Genomic DNA, 16627 nt, shown 5'->3' on the forward strand with positions numbered 1-16627 from the left:
AAAAAAGTAAAGGCAGGCTAGAAGGAATGGTCTACAAGGGCCTTAGAGGAGCTCTTTGGAGGGATGGATGTGCCTATTTTCTTCATTTTGTGTATGGTTTCATGGTTGTATATATATGTTAAAACTTGCCGTGTGTGTGTGTGTGTGTGTGTGTGTGTGTGTGTGTGTGTGTATTACACATACACATATATGTCAGCTATATCAGTAAGGCTGATTGTGTCTTGTAGTACTGGTGATTGAAACCAGGGCCTTGAAGGCTGATTTTTTTTTTTTTCCAAAAAATGCCCTAAGATAAGTTTTCTCTGCCTTCATCTACTCCCTCAGCTCTCAGCCCTCTTGTATCCTACTCAGCCAGGTCATAGTCAAGATCAGGGACAGAAGCTGGCCAACTGCTGTAGTCCACTGCACAGAACTTAAGGCAGGGATAGATGGAGGAACAGAGGTTGCAGCGAATTACTCCTGGATGAGGTGAGCGTGACTGAGGGTGAAGAAAGTAGTATTTCAATGGACTTGACAAGTCTGGGACCACGGGGATGTGAGAGTTTGTGGCAGGGAATAAAACTGAAGGGAAGGAAGAAATTGTGTGCTCATCCTACAGGTTGAAGCTTTTTCTGAAAGCGTTGGAGCATCTCTGATGAGTGGTAAGCAGGGAAGAGACAAAATCAGCTCATCTTTAGGAGGATGAGGAAGCAGGAGTCTCAGGTTCAGAGCCACAGAAACCTTATGAGATACTGGCCCCACCTCTCCCACCCCCATCTATCCAAAGAATGTTCTTGTTGATGAGAACCCTGTTATCCAAGAGGGATCTGTCTTGCCAGATGGCTCTGCTGTGTCCAAGAAACTGCACACCACGTTGGAATCCCACCTATACAAATACTTAAAATTTCTCGTTTCAAAAATAAAGTGTTCTTTGTAGAACAAGTGAAGGAAAATACAGTTAAGAAAAATAAGAAAATTTAAATTGACTTTAATTCCACTACTCAGTACTAACTACTTTTAATATTTTGGTGTACCTTATTTCAGACATACATATGTTTTCAAACAAAAGATATACATGCATATTTTGTTCTTTGTTATTTTGTGAGCTTTAACCAGTGTTTTATGTAGAGATATAAAATATCATTTGTTTTTCTTCAGTGTATGAATCAGCCTTTGCATGTCTCACGATTTATTTAGCCAAACTCCTTTTTGTTATTTGTTTATTGTTAAAAATTCTAGGAAAACTATTATCTATTAATAAGAAAACATAATTACTTTCTTGGGTTAATCAAAGAATGTACAGTCAAAATTTTATTAAAGATAATTTAAAATTCATATTACAGTAGAATAGTTTTGGTGTAGTAGACATTTTAACTAAACGAAAGGAGGGAGACCCCCTTCTAGAATTACACATGGCACATAACAATGATTCTTTGTTTCCAAGTGATAATTATTTCATCTGTGTTGTTCACAAAAAGCAAGCACCAGAGTGAACGCAACTGTTCCCAAAGGAAGATTTCTTAACCATATCAGAAATATGTTAAAAGGTATAAAAAACAGTAATAGCCAATTTTTTTGGCGGGGGAGGTTCCAGGGATCAAACTCAGGACCTTGTGCCTTCGAAGCAGGCAGCAGCACCACTGAGCTAAATCCCTGGCCCAATAGCCGACATTTTTTTTTTTTTTTTTTTTTTTTGTACCAGGGATTGAACTCATTTTTGAATGCTGTATATTCTACATATTGTTAGAGGCATTTATGTAGTGGTTGTTTTTTATTTGTTTGTTTGTTTTTTGTTTTTGAGACAGAGTCTCGCTGTGTAGTTCAGGCTGGCCTCAAATTCATGTCGACCCTCCTGCCTCAGCCTACCCCAAGTGCTGAGATCACAGGTGTGTGCCCTCCTTACCCAGCTCACATTTTAAATGTATTAACTCATTTAATACATAACAATTTTGTGAGATACACGTTCGGTTATGCCTGTTTTACACATAGGTAAACTGAAACATGGAATGTTAGTAATATACCTTAATAAATGACCAGGAATGCATTCCTGGTTGTTGGTCTTGAGCCCTCATACCAGGAAACCAGCACATCTGGATTCCTCTGCTATTTGGTGCCAGAAAAACTTGTCATCTGTTGACCCACAGCCTGCTTGTCCATTCATGTGTCCTCCGGAGTTCTAGTGAGAAGCTCTCATAGTGAGCATTCTAACAATGCCTAGCTTTGAAGAGGGAGGGAAAAAATTCATTCACCTTTTAATAGATCTTACATTGACTTCATTTCCTAAGTGCACAAGTAATTAATTTTACATTGGAACATCTAGCCAGGCACGAAATATAAATTAGTTATAATTTTTTAAAGTCTTGCACTAATCTTGCTTGAGATTCACCTTCTTCTTCCCCTAAGACTCACTTCATCCATCAAGGAGTTTTCTTCTGTGTTTTTTTTTTTTGTACCGGGGATTGAATTTGGGTCCTTGCGCTTGCAAGGCAGCCACCAAACCGCTGAGCTAAATCCCCGGCCCTTCCTTCTGTCTTTATTGTCCTGCACCTCCTAGCTAGGAGTTTCCTTTTTCCTACCGAAGTATACCTCCCTTGGGTGTCATTTCCCCTCCATTATTTGGTAATAGAAGAAGCCAATCATTTTGATTCGGTTGTTGCAGTGAACATTGACCTGATGTGTTACCCTTAGGTAATTGAACTTCAACAGTTGCCTTTCCCTCAGAGCCATAACTGACTTGTTTTGGAACTGAAGAAATCGTAGCCTCTCACTGTCAGTTGCCAAGGGCTGGTCCTCCTGAATCTCTCTCCAAGCCATACAATTCAAAGGCCACCTTGATACCACCTAAAACTTTATGCCTGTGTTACAGAAAGAACTGTGTGTTATGCTTCCTACGTTTTGAAAAATATTTGCAGATACTTTGGGAACTGAATTTCAGGAAGTGTTACCCTCTGGCTGAACTCTCCTATGAAATCCATAAATACGGAGTTTCAGCTCTGCACAGCAGGACAGGTGCAAGTGTGCGCCAGTGACCTTGCAGCTGCAGAACATTTCTCTGAATGTCCTGCCAGGAGAAGAGTAGAAAATAACAAAGGGGGGAAAAAAGATGTTTTGGTTGGCATTCTAATTGAAGAAGTCCATCGAGACTCAAGCTGTTAGCCACATACCATGGCACACACCTGTAATCCAGGCTATTTCGGAGGCTGAGGCAGGAGAATTACAAGTTTGAGGCCAGCCTGGGCAACTTAGTGAGACCGGGTTTCAATGCTTCCTTGCTTCATCCCAGTGACAGAAAGGGGTGGGGGAATCTAGCTGCTATCGATGTGTTCTGTGTACTTTTTGCCTAAAGAATATGTCAGTCCCATCCGAAAAACCTGTTATGATCATGTTTTTGTAGGATGGGGGTATAGCATGGAGATGGGACTTCAGGTTCTAGAACCAAACCCGGATCAAGAGGCAGCAAGAAAGTAAGCTAAGAGCGTAGACCAGTGCCATTGAGTCTTTCTGCCATGCTAGGAATGCTGTATATCCATACTGTTTAGTATGGTTACCATAAGTTACATGTGCCTTCTGAGGGCGCACAGCTGTCTGATGGAACACTGGTTTTTAAATTTTAATGTTAATTAACTTAAGTTTAAATGGCCGCATGTGGCATGTGGTGACTATTGGACAGAGTAGGAGTGATTTGGAAGCTAGACCCCTGGATGCAAATCCCAGCTCCATTTCCTTTTTGTTGACTTTGGGCAAGTTCCTTCTCACTGTTAGCTTACATGGTTGCTTTTGCAGCTGGGGAGTACAGGTGTGCCCTGAAACAATCACTCCCTCTTCAGAAGCCTGCAGGGTAACCATTTGTCCTTTTCTGGAAGGAATTCTCTTTCAATTCAGACAAAACAGTGGCAGTCTGAGTAGGTTTTTGTGTTAAATATTTATTCCTTATTAAAATACAATTTGGGAACCTATGTTAATCCTTCCATTTGTGTTTAACTTTACTGGTTTATGAGATCAAAAAGTCTATGCTTAGACCATATTACTCCATTCGCTTCATATAAACCTTACCAAAAAACAAAACAAAACAAAACAAAAAACCAAACTGACATCTGTCAAGTAGTGAAAGTGAGAGGTTTTGAACTGTAATGGATTTGATAAGTGGATATAATGAAAGAAGGTGACTGGTTATTTGCCTGTTGATTTGCTTTCAGCACTTGCAAAGAAGTTAAGGGAGGAGAAAAGAATCAACTGGTTTGCTTTTACATATGAAAAACATTAAAATGTTAGCGTGGCCAGCCACTGACATAAGAAAAATTGTTTCACAGTTAAGTCTCTAAATGATGGCCTAAAAACACAACATTCGCAATTATCTAATTAAATCAATAGAGGTTGCAGGTAATAGAAGTAATATGGAAGGCATTTTCCAGCAGATAAAGCTTCAGAAACCTTCGCATCTGCACATGATTATGCAGCTCCTGTTGTTACTTTGCTTTCCCCTTCCTTTAGCCTACATTTCTCACTATGAACTAATAGTACATAATAATAAAACCCTGGATATCAGCCAGCACAGTTTTGGCTAACTTTTCCAGTGTTTTTGAGAGTTGAAAAAGCAATGGCAGCTGTTACACTGGGTGCTTTCCAGTGGAGGCTGTGTTTTCCAGATGAAAGCCCAAATGGTAATTGAATTGTAATCAGTATTTTTGGCATCTTGGTAAGATAGCCCTTTTCACTATTTGTGATGTTAATTGTTCATTTTTTTAGGTTTTATTCTGTTTTCTTGTGGTCTGTAATCTAAAAGTGAGGGAACAAAAGAATGTTTTAGGCGATTTTTCATTTGCTGTTTATTTTCTCGGTGGAAAGCTTTTTTTTTAAAAAAAAAAAAGGTCCTGGGGACCTTCTTGAGCCTTCTGTGAGAGCAGGACCCCGAGTTGAGAGCGCTGGACTCACCCCACTGCCCTTCTTTCCCCACAGGAGCTTCCACCTTTCCCATGGAGAGGCTCAGAAACTGCCTCACAGGCTTCTTTTTTTCATCTTCTTCCAGAAACAAACAGATTTAAAAATAACTAAATGAGATGGCAACTTCCACACCAGGTTTTTTGTTACAAAAGTGCTTCTCAGGACAGCTGATCACCTGTGCCTCTTATGGAAATATCTTTTCTCTCCTTTAAGAGAACAACATTATTTAGGCATAGTGCTTGGTTCAACTGACTTTCCAATGCTGCAAGTACCCATTAAAAATATACCTCATAGATAATTAATAATGTTAAATAGGAAGTAAAGGGCTAAAGGTGTAGGGAAAGTGGGAAGGGTGGGGGAAAGGTAATAAGGGAGAGGAAAAAAATATGAGAAACAAAAAATGGAAATAAAGTGTTTGTAAATGGGGAGGTGAGGAGGGGGTGAAGGGAGGGCAGGGACAAGGGGAAAAAATGAGAATCAAGACCTATTATGTAAAGATACAGAATCCCAATGATGAATGTAATTGTATTGTATACCTAGATTGTACCAATAAACTCAATAAAAAGAAAAAAATATATATACCTCATAAACACTAAGCTGTCTGGGTGTCATGGTGAAGGGTTGTGGCATCCAGAAATGGGTGGAAGACACTGGATTGGTCTGTTCCAGCACATGTTTTATGGATTCTGTCCAAAACTTTCTTCTTACCTGCTCACCTTTCCGCTCCATGCTCCTCAGGGTAGCAGTCGGAATGATGGAAAGGTGGTACTTGGGCACCCCTTGCTGTCACTGGGCACTGAAGACTTACCTTCCCAACCTGGGCTGGAGCCTTTAGGGAGAGGAGAGCACAGAGGATGGGCTGGGGCACTGGAAGAAGTGGAAGGTGAAATTAGATAAGGAGCAGCTTGTGTGGATGGAGACTTTCATGAGAAAAGTTTGATCACATATTGAGTAAATATTTATAGCTCCCTGAAAACTTGTATTGCAGGTGATGATTAGCACATTTTGGAATGTTTGATACAAAAACATTTACATTGTAAAGCAAGACTGGATTAAAAGGCTTTGGTTCATTTCCAGGCTTGTCCTTTATCCTTGTAATATGACAGCACCAGTCTCTGTTCGTCTCCAAATGTTAACCTCAGAGAGAGTATGTATATTTTTCTTTTCTGGATGTCAATCAAGGAAATCACTCATCCCTTACCCAAAACACTCCCTGACTTCTAAAATGACACAAGCACCCCAGGCCCCCAGCCCTCTCCACAAGATGTGAGGCTGCAGTGGTGATGAGCTGGTGATTTTCTGCCTTTTGGCCCGCTGTGCCTCAGCCCTCCCGTCATCTGGAAGCTGATGGTGAAGGTTAGGTCTTATCAGGAGCTGGTTGCAGGACCTAAGGAGTGTAGGTTGTAATGGGCAGCTGGTGTCGATTTTGTGCTGCAGGGATGACCAGGCTGCCAGAGGGGTCTGGCTTTACCTGTCCACCTTTTCCTCTTAAAGGGTTGGTTTACACTGGAGGCAGCTCTTGATATAATTGGTTCTGGCTCAGAAGCTCTGCGGAGATGGAAGATACCTCCTGACATTTAGAGGAAGAGAAATACTCACTTCAGAGAATACATTTTGAAGCTATATATGCATGGGTGGCAGCTCCTGCCTGCTTTGCTTGCAAGGTTCTCTACATAGAGAAAGATTAACAAACATATCCTGAAGTTAGACGGCGATGTGTTAATGAGAAATCGATCTCAGTGCCAAACGAAGGGCAAACTCTAGCTTTGCTGGTTTTGTTTTTCCTCTTTTTGGAATGTGTACTGAAGCAATAAGAAGGGGGTTGGTCACATCTCTTGTGAAGTCTGTCGAGCTGTTAGCAGAACCTTCTGGAATATCTAGATGAAGATTACTGGAGTGTGTGAATTGTGAGCTGTCTGGTTGAAGAGGGCCAGTGTTTGTTGGATTTGCCGTCATTGTCCAAAGGGAGCTCTGCACAGATTCCTGAGCTAACAGCCAGCTACCTCAGAGAAGAATGTACTTATCATTGCTGTCATGTTCCCTTTCTGGGAGTGAGGGAAGAGGAGAACTGATGCTCCCACCTATGTAGGAGAAGTTTTAGCACTTGGGTACATTTTTAGACTTCATTTCAATGATCCTTGTGTTTTAAAAAAACACTTTCTGATAAATGAAGCTTACTCTTTTTAAGCTTATTTTTAAAATGATGTACTTGGACCCCTATCATCCATTTTTACCTGCCCCCAAGACTGATGCCTCCATTCTGATAGTTCGTAATCAATTTTTTTGAATGCTGTATTTGGAGAATGATCTCATGGGAATTTGGCCAGTCATTCAGCATGATGTGTAAATCAATGGCTGCCTCCCTCTTGATGGAAGACTAGTTATTGTGTGAATAGCCTCTTGACTCATCTGACTAGGGCTTCTGCAGTCAGAGCTGAGGAAGAAGACCAAATGCCTTACCTTGTCTGTCCTCCTGCAGGTCTAGTGTGGGGACAAGATGCTTTTCAGAAAAGTCTCTTTGTCACTGGCTACCCTACTTCTAGAGTTGGAAGGGTTTAGCAGAATTTAAAAGTATCCAAGGTTAGAAACAAGAAATCTCCATGAGCATGAAAGTAAGTAATCATCCTTGTAGCCTACAGTTTTGATGCATGCTCTTGCCACTGGTCTTACAAGTGTGCTATTTCTTTATAGTATTTGGATGTGCCAACTTTTATTGCACAATTTGGTAACATCAAAAACATCACACCCATTTCCCCAAAGCAAAACCAGCCAAGTTCTGGCTGAGACATTCCTAACTCTTCATTATCCCATAACTGAGAGTGGTTATAATGAATAGCTTTTCCATGCTTTCTTGATGTTTCCAAATGTATCAGTTCATTTTTTTCAGAAGTATTTTAGTGCAGTAATGATCTTCACGTAGATGAGTGAGATAAGAGCACATCTGGGAACTGCATCAAAACAGCCATAACAAAACAAAATCTGCAGCTTCCTGGCATGGTCCATTGGTTGTTATCAGCTCATTTTCTTCATTTTATGAGTACTGTATGCTTAATGCTAGATGTGGGCTTTTTTGGGTGGTGGTAGTTGTGGTACTGGGGATTCAATCCGGAGTGCTCATGCTGAGCTACGCCCCTTGCACCTCTTTATTTTTTTATTTTATGATGGAGTCTTGCTAAGTTGCCTAAGCAGTTCTAGAACTTGGAATGTTCTGGGATTACAAGTGTGCGGCACCATACCCAGCTGTCTGCATAACTTTTTTGTTTTGGTACCAGGGATCAAACTCAGGATATTGCGCTTGCGAGACAGGTGGTGGAACCACTGAGCTAAATCCCTGGCTCCCTGTATAACTTTTTATATGCACTAGGTGGGACTAACTTGTTCTTATCCCTTCCATTAGGGCACAAATCTGAACAGGAGAAAAGTAAGGAAGTAATTTCTTAAGGAAACTACTTTCTGAGGTGTGATTGCCACCCCTACCAAGAGTCAAAGACAGGTTTTCATTTAATATAAACAAAGGACTTGTGAAGCACAAGCTATTTTATGTTGTGATGTTCTTTGACTTTCTTAAATAAAAATCCTTTGTATTTTCACATTTAGGTAGTATGAATGTCTCTACCTTTTGGGAAATACAAAATCCCAGACCCAATAACATATGCAGTTGATCGAGAAATCACACCAGCATAAGCTGGTTTTCTGGTTAAAATGTTTTGTTTTTAATAACGTAATGTTTCTTGGTATTCAATATATTCAAAATGTTAAATTCTTGGTATTCTGATATTCAAAATGTGTGTAAAATTCCTCAGTAAAATATTTGTTTTGTAGTAAATATTTTCAGTGGTATACTTAAAATGTATGTTTTCATCAAAATGTAAAAGCTTTTCTCAAAACTTTTTACTCTTTGTTTCCACTGGGGTTTTGATGCCCAATGAAAATGTATAAAACTGTAGGAGAATATTTTTGTTTATAAGAAGAATACAAATGTTTCCTTAATATGAAAGTACCCCAAAGAATTAACATAAAGGAGTTTCACTTAAAAATGGGAATGGAGAAACCATTAATTTGAAATCTTCCAAGCCCCATGAAGAGGGTTTTATGCACACCTTGGAAACCTAAGCTTTGAGGTCTGTAGTATCACTGTGTTGTATTGGATCACAAGAACGGTGAGTCCTTTGTGATTGAGCAAATGACAGAGGCCTGTTATTTGGAAGGGATCTTGGAATTCATGAAGCTGAGTTTCCCGTACAGAACTCATACCCCTCTCTACCCACTCTGTCAAATGATTGACCCTTTGGACAAACCTCTGCATTTGTGGAGAGCGCTAGTAGTTAGAAAACACCTCCTTACTCTGATCCAGTATGAAATTTTTGCCTTAACCTTCCAGAATCTGCAGCAGCTCAGCATGAGGGTTTCTGAAGGTGATCTTTTCTAGGCTTTTCCCATGGGGCCAGCCTGGCTGCCCTCTTCTGGATACTCTTGGGTAGGTCAGTACCCTGGGCTAATTTAACTTAATTCTAACAGTGAAGCAGGTATGATTGTACTGCTTTCTGGTGTTGCTTCATATTTGACTTACAATCAATTTTCACCTCACTTTGGATACTTTACCTTAAAAATGTAAATGCAGGCCTATATTTGTGCTTGATCAATTTTGAATCCCTTCCCAGCCCTGTATCCTTTACCATGCGGACTGTGCTTTCTGAGATAGGGAACAGTGTTCACTAGGCCTGGGCCCTGTGCTATGGGTCTGTTTCACCACTGTTTAATCTTCAGGTCATTGCTGCTGGGATATGGCTGTTCAGCAGGAAGTTAAAATTTATCTTGAGAAATTAACCTTTATTACTTAGGCAGATTTGAAGTTGTGTAATTTTCCCTTTATCAGAGAGCAGAGTTTAAAATTCTAATGTATACATAGTTAAAAGATAAAATGTAGATAAGTTGATATATGAGTTAATCCCAGTTTTATATTATTTTGTTTAAACTATTTACATTTCTATCTGGAAAAATTTACCACTGAATGAAGTAGAGGTTTTTTCTTCTTGATAGTAGATTACTGGGTAGAAAGAATGCTTCTACTATTGTGAAACTGAGAAACTGTTAAGTATAAAGTTTATTCATTACATAATTCTTTGTATGGTAGTTATTCTAGGAATATACTGATGAATAATAATGTATGGAGAGTACAGTATATAAGTGAGATAGTCATTTAACAAATGATTATACATGTAATGTTTAAACACACTGTTGTACATGCTGTGGGGGGAAAAAAAAAACAGCAGACCAAGAGCACATGATAGAAGGCTCTGGCCTAGTGCTGGGAGCTACACAAGAGTCTTCCCTGGGAAATTTTAAACTTAACTTGTTTTTATTAATCTGTTGTCCTTATGTATAAAATCACAAGATACTAAGAGACAGTTGTGCTGTTGCTAATAAGATTAAATCATAGGATTCTTGGGACAGATTGGATCAGGGATTAATGGCACTGAAGACAACAGCTTTGGGGGTCACTCATTGTATTAGTCTGCTCCATCTGCCACACACACACTCTGGAGACTAGAAGTACAAAATCAAGGTGTGGTCAGGGTTTTTCTGATGAGGTCCCTCTTGGCCTGCAGTTGGCCAACTTCTCCCTGTGTGCCTCACCTGGTCTTTCCTTTGGGCTGGTAGTGGGGAGACCATGCTGTCTTCTCTTGTAAGGACACTGGTTTTGTGTTAGGGCCCAACCTTATGGCCTTATATAATCTTAACTGCCTCTCTCCAGGCTGTATCTTCAGATATAGTCACATTGGGTATTAAACCTATATGTAAATTGTAGGGGTAGGAGAATAATTTAATCTATAACACTAAGGCTAAAAATCTACTCAGCACTGTTGTTTTTTTTTTTTTTTTTTTTCTGAACAAAGTCATAGAATGCTAAAAAAATTTAATTCCCTTTAAATGCTCTAAATTACCCTGCCATCCAATTCATTCTTCACTCTGCTGCTGATTTTGAGAAAAGAAGCAAGTGCTTTGAAGGCATTTGGGGACAGAAAAACAAAGTGCCTTGTTATGTTGTAAATAATTGGAGAAGTAGAAATCTTGTTTATTAATAACATGTTTCAAGGAGATGAAGTTATGGGGTTGATTATGGTCAGGTAAGTAATTGGAAAACACAGTTTCCAAAATCACTGCAACTGGAAGGTTTTAAAGACAGAGTGATCTAGATGCTCTGATCTTGTTCTTCTCAGCCTAAATTTTCCCTCCTTTTGAGGGAACAAGGGAATTTATTTCTTTGTTCTAAAACCTGACTGGGGATTTTAACCATTAAGACCTTATTTTTATTTTGAAGTGATCTTGAGCAAGAATGAGAGTCAAGCAGATTTAAATTGCTGCACAAGCCAATGGCCCTGTGGCCTTGAACAAGCTGTGAGTTGTCCTGTGACCTTTTGGGAAATGTGCTGAAGTGTCCCCAGCCTGGGTGACGTTGAGCTGATTGGCTTGGTTGGATTATAGTCTGGCTCTCTGGTACACATACTTAACATATGGCTAGTCACTAGCATGAAATGCATACTATTAGTTGTCAAATCCTCTAATAGAGCTGCTGTGTGATTCTAAACTCATGGTAAACACTTTGGCTTGTTTTTTTGTTTTTTGGGTTTTTTTTTTTTTGGAAACTGAGGATCGAACTCGGGTCCTTGTGCTTGCAAGGCAGGCACCGGAACCATTGAGCTAAATCCCCAGCCCTTGGGTTGTTTTTTTAATGTATATACAAATGTTTAGGTATTCTGTAGGGTCAGAGTGAATCCACATTTATTTTGACCTTTGTTATGAAGCTTGATATTGAGCACCCTTAGACACAAGCCTTTAAATAATGTACAGAATTTAATGAACACAGGTTGCATATATTGTACAGTGTTTTGAAGTTTTTAAAAATAAGTTTTGGATTGTAAGTAGGTTTAAACAAATGTTAGTAATAAATATTTGAGAATGTTAAAATGGTAATTATTTAAATGGTTTTTCTGGAATTAACTTCGTTTCCTTTCAAGTATCATAGGCCAACCTCTACTCATTTTGTATACTTGAAAAATAACAGATTTCTAAGTAAGTTTGAGAAACTTTTACCAGGCATACAGAGGGGAGAGGTTTGCTGTTGAAGTGCTCACTCAAAGAATGAGAATTGTGTGAACTGCTCTTCGAGAAAATTTAAGTAATAAAATTTAAATACAGGTAGGAAATACAGGTAGACATTAAAATTGGGAGTTAGGGCTTGGGGATTTAGCTCGGTGGTTCCACTGCCTGCCTTGCAAGCGCAAGGTCCTGAATTTGATCCCTGGTACCAAAAAACAAAAACAAACAAACAAAAACTGGGAGTTAGGATATTTTGTAAAGGGAAATGATCTTAAAATATAGTCTGTATTGAAAATAAATACACTTCAGGCAAATCCAAAGGAGACTGTGAAATTAGTGATTGCTTCAATCCTACCTGCCCAAAGATGACCCCTCATGCTTTATGACTGGTGAAATAATTTCTTATAAAAATTTTGGATGAACCTGAATAAAAAGAAGGTTGTCCATTATGAAACAATGAGCATTTTACTGGCATCTAGGATTCATTCTATTTAGGCAGAAAGAAGCATTGCGTTTCAGAGTGGATGGCTGGTGACGGTGCTGCCACTTGTTTCACCTCACAGTTGTTGTTGAATACTCTTAAGGGTTAGGCACTGTTCCGGGTGCTGGTGGTGGTATAAATACGAGCAGAAAAAATAGGGTACTGGTCCTTGTAGGTGTGGTTTGGAGGGCACTTGGTATAGATAGTATTGTTTTTCATCACAATTTCACATACTGTTTTCATCTGATCCTGATTCCAGATAATTAAGATACACATATTTCACTAGATTGCTTTGCAGAGAATTTTGGTACTGTAGTCAGCTTCAAAATAGAAAGCATGGTTATGATTATTGTTTCTTTGTTGTTCGGGCACACGTGATACTGCCTTACAAAATTTCACTACAAATAAGGCAGTGAAATGCCAAACTCAGTGAAATTCAGGATCAGTATTTTGGCAGCAGTGCCATTAGAACAATACTCTGATGTAATTTAAAACTATCTGGAAATAAATGTGACAACAAAATGGTTATTTATTGTGGCTCAAAAATTCCACATTGAGGGCCAGGGATTTAGCTCAGCGGTTCGGTGGCCTGCCTTGCAAGCGCAAGGACCCGAGTTCAATTCCCGGTACCAAAAACAACAACAACAAAAAAAAAACTCCACACTGACCATAAGATCATAGTGTTAGGCCTATACTGAGCTAATGATTTTAATTTTAATTGCTCTTCTCTGTAAGGGGAATAGAAGCAAGGGTGGCTCTTAACTGCCATGTATGTAAAGATAGCCACGTGCTTAGTGGGAATTATTTAACAAGTTTAGCTTGGTTCAGATTAACTTTATAAATAACAACAGAAAACTAACTTTTCCTTCTCATTCTGTCCACTTACAAAGTATCGCTGATTAAAAAAAAAAAAAAGATAAGGACTTGTAAAATTATCTTTCTAACTTAAATAGAATCAGATGTAGGCAAAGAAAAGAAATCCTTTAAATTTTTAAGGTATAAATAGTAAACGAGGTCCAGGGATTTAGCTCAGTGGTGCTGCTGCCTGCCTTGCAAATGCAAGGGCCGAAGTTAGATCCCTGGTGCCTCCCCCCAAAAGTAAATGAGGATGACTTTGTACATAGTATATCAAGATTTTTTTGTTTCATTCGAGGTACTTAAATAATGAATCCATTTATAAGTTCACCATTCAGTGTGCAGTTTACTGTGTAAAATTTTAAAAAGTGAGAATAATCCTACCATTCCTGCCCATATTAGTATATTGTTTGTGTTGAAAATGTGTCATATTTTATGATAATAAATTCTTAAACAGTGATGATGAGATCTTTTTGATAAACTCTTGTAAATAAAACTGGTCAAAGCCAGATGTGGTGGCGCACGCCTGTAATCCCAGCACTTGGGAGGCACAGGCAGGAGGATTGCTGTGGGTTCAAGACCAGCCTGGGCCTACGTAGTTCCAGGTCAGTCTAAAACTACATAGTGAGACCCTGTCTCAAAAAAACAAAACAAAACAAAAAAACTATGTTCAGTCCATTTCCCATTAGTGATGTCTTTTAAAATAATTCAATTAGGCATAGTGGCACATGCCTGTAATCCAAGTACTTGGGAGGCTGAGCCCTGAGGATTACCATGAATTCTAGGCCAGCCGCAGCTAGAGAGTGAGTTCAAGGCCCACTTGATACTACATATACATAGGAAGAGTCTGTCCCCTCCCCCCCGAAATCCTTTACAGGAAGGGTAGTTTCGTGCCTTTGAAGAGTAGAGCCTAGTTGAATTTGTACATTTTTAGAAACAAGATTTGTTCCGCAGCTGTGTTGTTTATAGTGGTACAGCCAGCTCTCTAGTTGCCATGTTCATCTTGTAGGAAGGGGTAACCTCTGAATGTTGGGAACAAAGGTTTTATAATGGGTGCTTTGGTCTTTAAATGTTTTAGCAATACATGGCCAAACCTTCACTGCTCCTTCGAAGTGCATCGTTTAGTGTTTGGGGGGAGTAACCTATAGTGGGTTTTTGTATCATAGACAAGACAAAGGGGTGACATGATATGTGAAATTGCAATTCCTTGACACACACAAAAAAAGTGTTTTTATTTTCCTGTCTTCTAAGGCCTTCTACTTCCTGTCTTCTAAGTCATGGTTTACTTTAATGTGGTGAGCATCCAGGCCTGGTGTCACAAGCCTGTAATCCTAGCGAGCTGAGAGGCTAAGGGAGGAGAGTTGCAAATTTGATCCCAGCTTAGGCAATATGAGACCCTACCTCAAAATAAAAAAGTGGGCTGGGGATGTAGCTCAGTGTGAAAGTCCTAGATTTGATCCCAGCACTGTGGGGGCCGGGTAGGGGAAGATATGAGTATTTTCTTCTTAGTTTGAATAGTGTTTCTCAGACTTTTTTCCTTATCCGCATCCCCATCCCCAACCCAGGAGTCTTTTAGATATTTGTTTGCCTATTTACCCACCCACACCCAAAATGAATTTTCAGTTCTTTGGGGGCAATATCACCCCTATTTTGAATGCCTGTCCTGGGATACCTGGCAGGGAGTTGTTGCCTTAGGCAGTAATTAGACTTTAATAGAACTAATCCTTGTCCTCCTTTATTTAAGAACCTTGAGTCCTTTAGGTATTTTTCTTAGTCCTTAAGTATTAAGGGGTTTGCCTCAGAAGGAAGGCTGAGTTGTTCATTTAAGGCATGGCCTTTGAAGCCATTCATAGTTGGTTCAGATTCTCTGGGCTTCCTTGTCACTTTGCTGTGCCCTCATTGGCAAAGCCTAAGTTTATTCATCATTTATTCAGCCTTAGTTCATTAGCAAAATAAGGACTACCTCAAAAGGTTGATGGGGAAGCCTGAGAATATTAAGTGAGCCATCAAATAAATGTTATTTTAGTTGTGTTAAGGTTTAGACTCATCAACTTTGTATTTAAAGCATAAAGACACCAAGATGATAAAACAATTATATTATACTCTAGTAAAGCAGAACAGAAAGTAATACTCAAAACTAGTAAGAGTGGGAGATTTAGCATACCCTGTCATTGATAAATAAGAGACAAATATTAACAGGGTTATAGAGTATTTAAGTCCATCCATGTTTATTACATAAGCTTAATGTGTCTGAGAACCATTTATTCTCAAACAGTTGGCTGCAGTATGTATAGCTCTGTCATGCTCTTTGTACAGTGGATGCGTTCCTGTAAAGCTGCAGGTAAGGTGGTTTTATTTATGTTTTTGTTTGTTTTTCCTCCTTTTTAAAAAATTTTTATTTTTTGTCTCTTTATTTTGGGGTTTGATTGTTTTAAAAGTGAATGCTTTTATGAAGGAGATTGTATGCTTGTGGCTTTTTATTTTTATTTTTTATTTTAGAGTCAGGGTCTCACTCTGTACCCCAAGCTGGCCTTGAACTCACAATCCTGCCTCGGCTTTGTAAGGGTTGGAATTACAAGTATGTGCCACCACTCTTGGCTTACTCGTGGCATTTGAAATTTTTGTTTAACTGTCATATTAAGACTTTGTGTATGTCTTAGTGTTTGTGCACTGACAGCTCTGAATATGTAGGATGGAATCTTGAACCCTTTTGGGTCACTAGTTCTGTGAACCTGAGTACAATGAGTTGTTTACTCATCACAGTGATTTCTTGCAGATATTCTTCTTTATTCCTGATTTTACGTGTCCCACAGAATGCCCCAGTGAACAGATTGTGAACAGGATGTAACTTTTTTTTCTTTCAGACAACTGAATGATTGAGAAGGTGCAGGCAGAACTCTTGTAAGTTGATCCCTAGAAATTCTCAAACACACAATTTGGTCCCTTCAAATCCTGAGCAGGACTTATTTTTAATTTGTTTTTAGGATATCATACCAGCAGTATAGTTCATGCTTTTTCAAATCTTTTATAAGTAAAGAGGGAGGGTTTCAAGTGTTTGCAGAACATTTGGGTTTGTGAATTTTGCTGAAGTAATTATTAGCATCTGGTTTTCATCCTTTAATGAGGATTGGCAAGGGTTGGTCACCTTCATTTTGTTTAATTTATTTGAGCCTTTAATTAAGCTTGAGTATTAAGGAAGTGTGCCTTTGTGTATGTATGTGTGCTCATGTGTAATGCCAGTAAAAATTCATTTACTCTCTGTTACTTTGG

Source organism: Fukomys damarensis, unplaced genomic scaffold (genome assembly GCF_012274545.1).
Source record: "Fukomys damarensis isolate Sample0158 unplaced genomic scaffold, DMR_v1.0_HiC HiC_scaffold_2, whole genome shotgun sequence".
NCBI classification, from domain to species: Eukaryota; Metazoa; Chordata; class Mammalia; order Rodentia; family Bathyergidae; genus Fukomys; species Fukomys damarensis.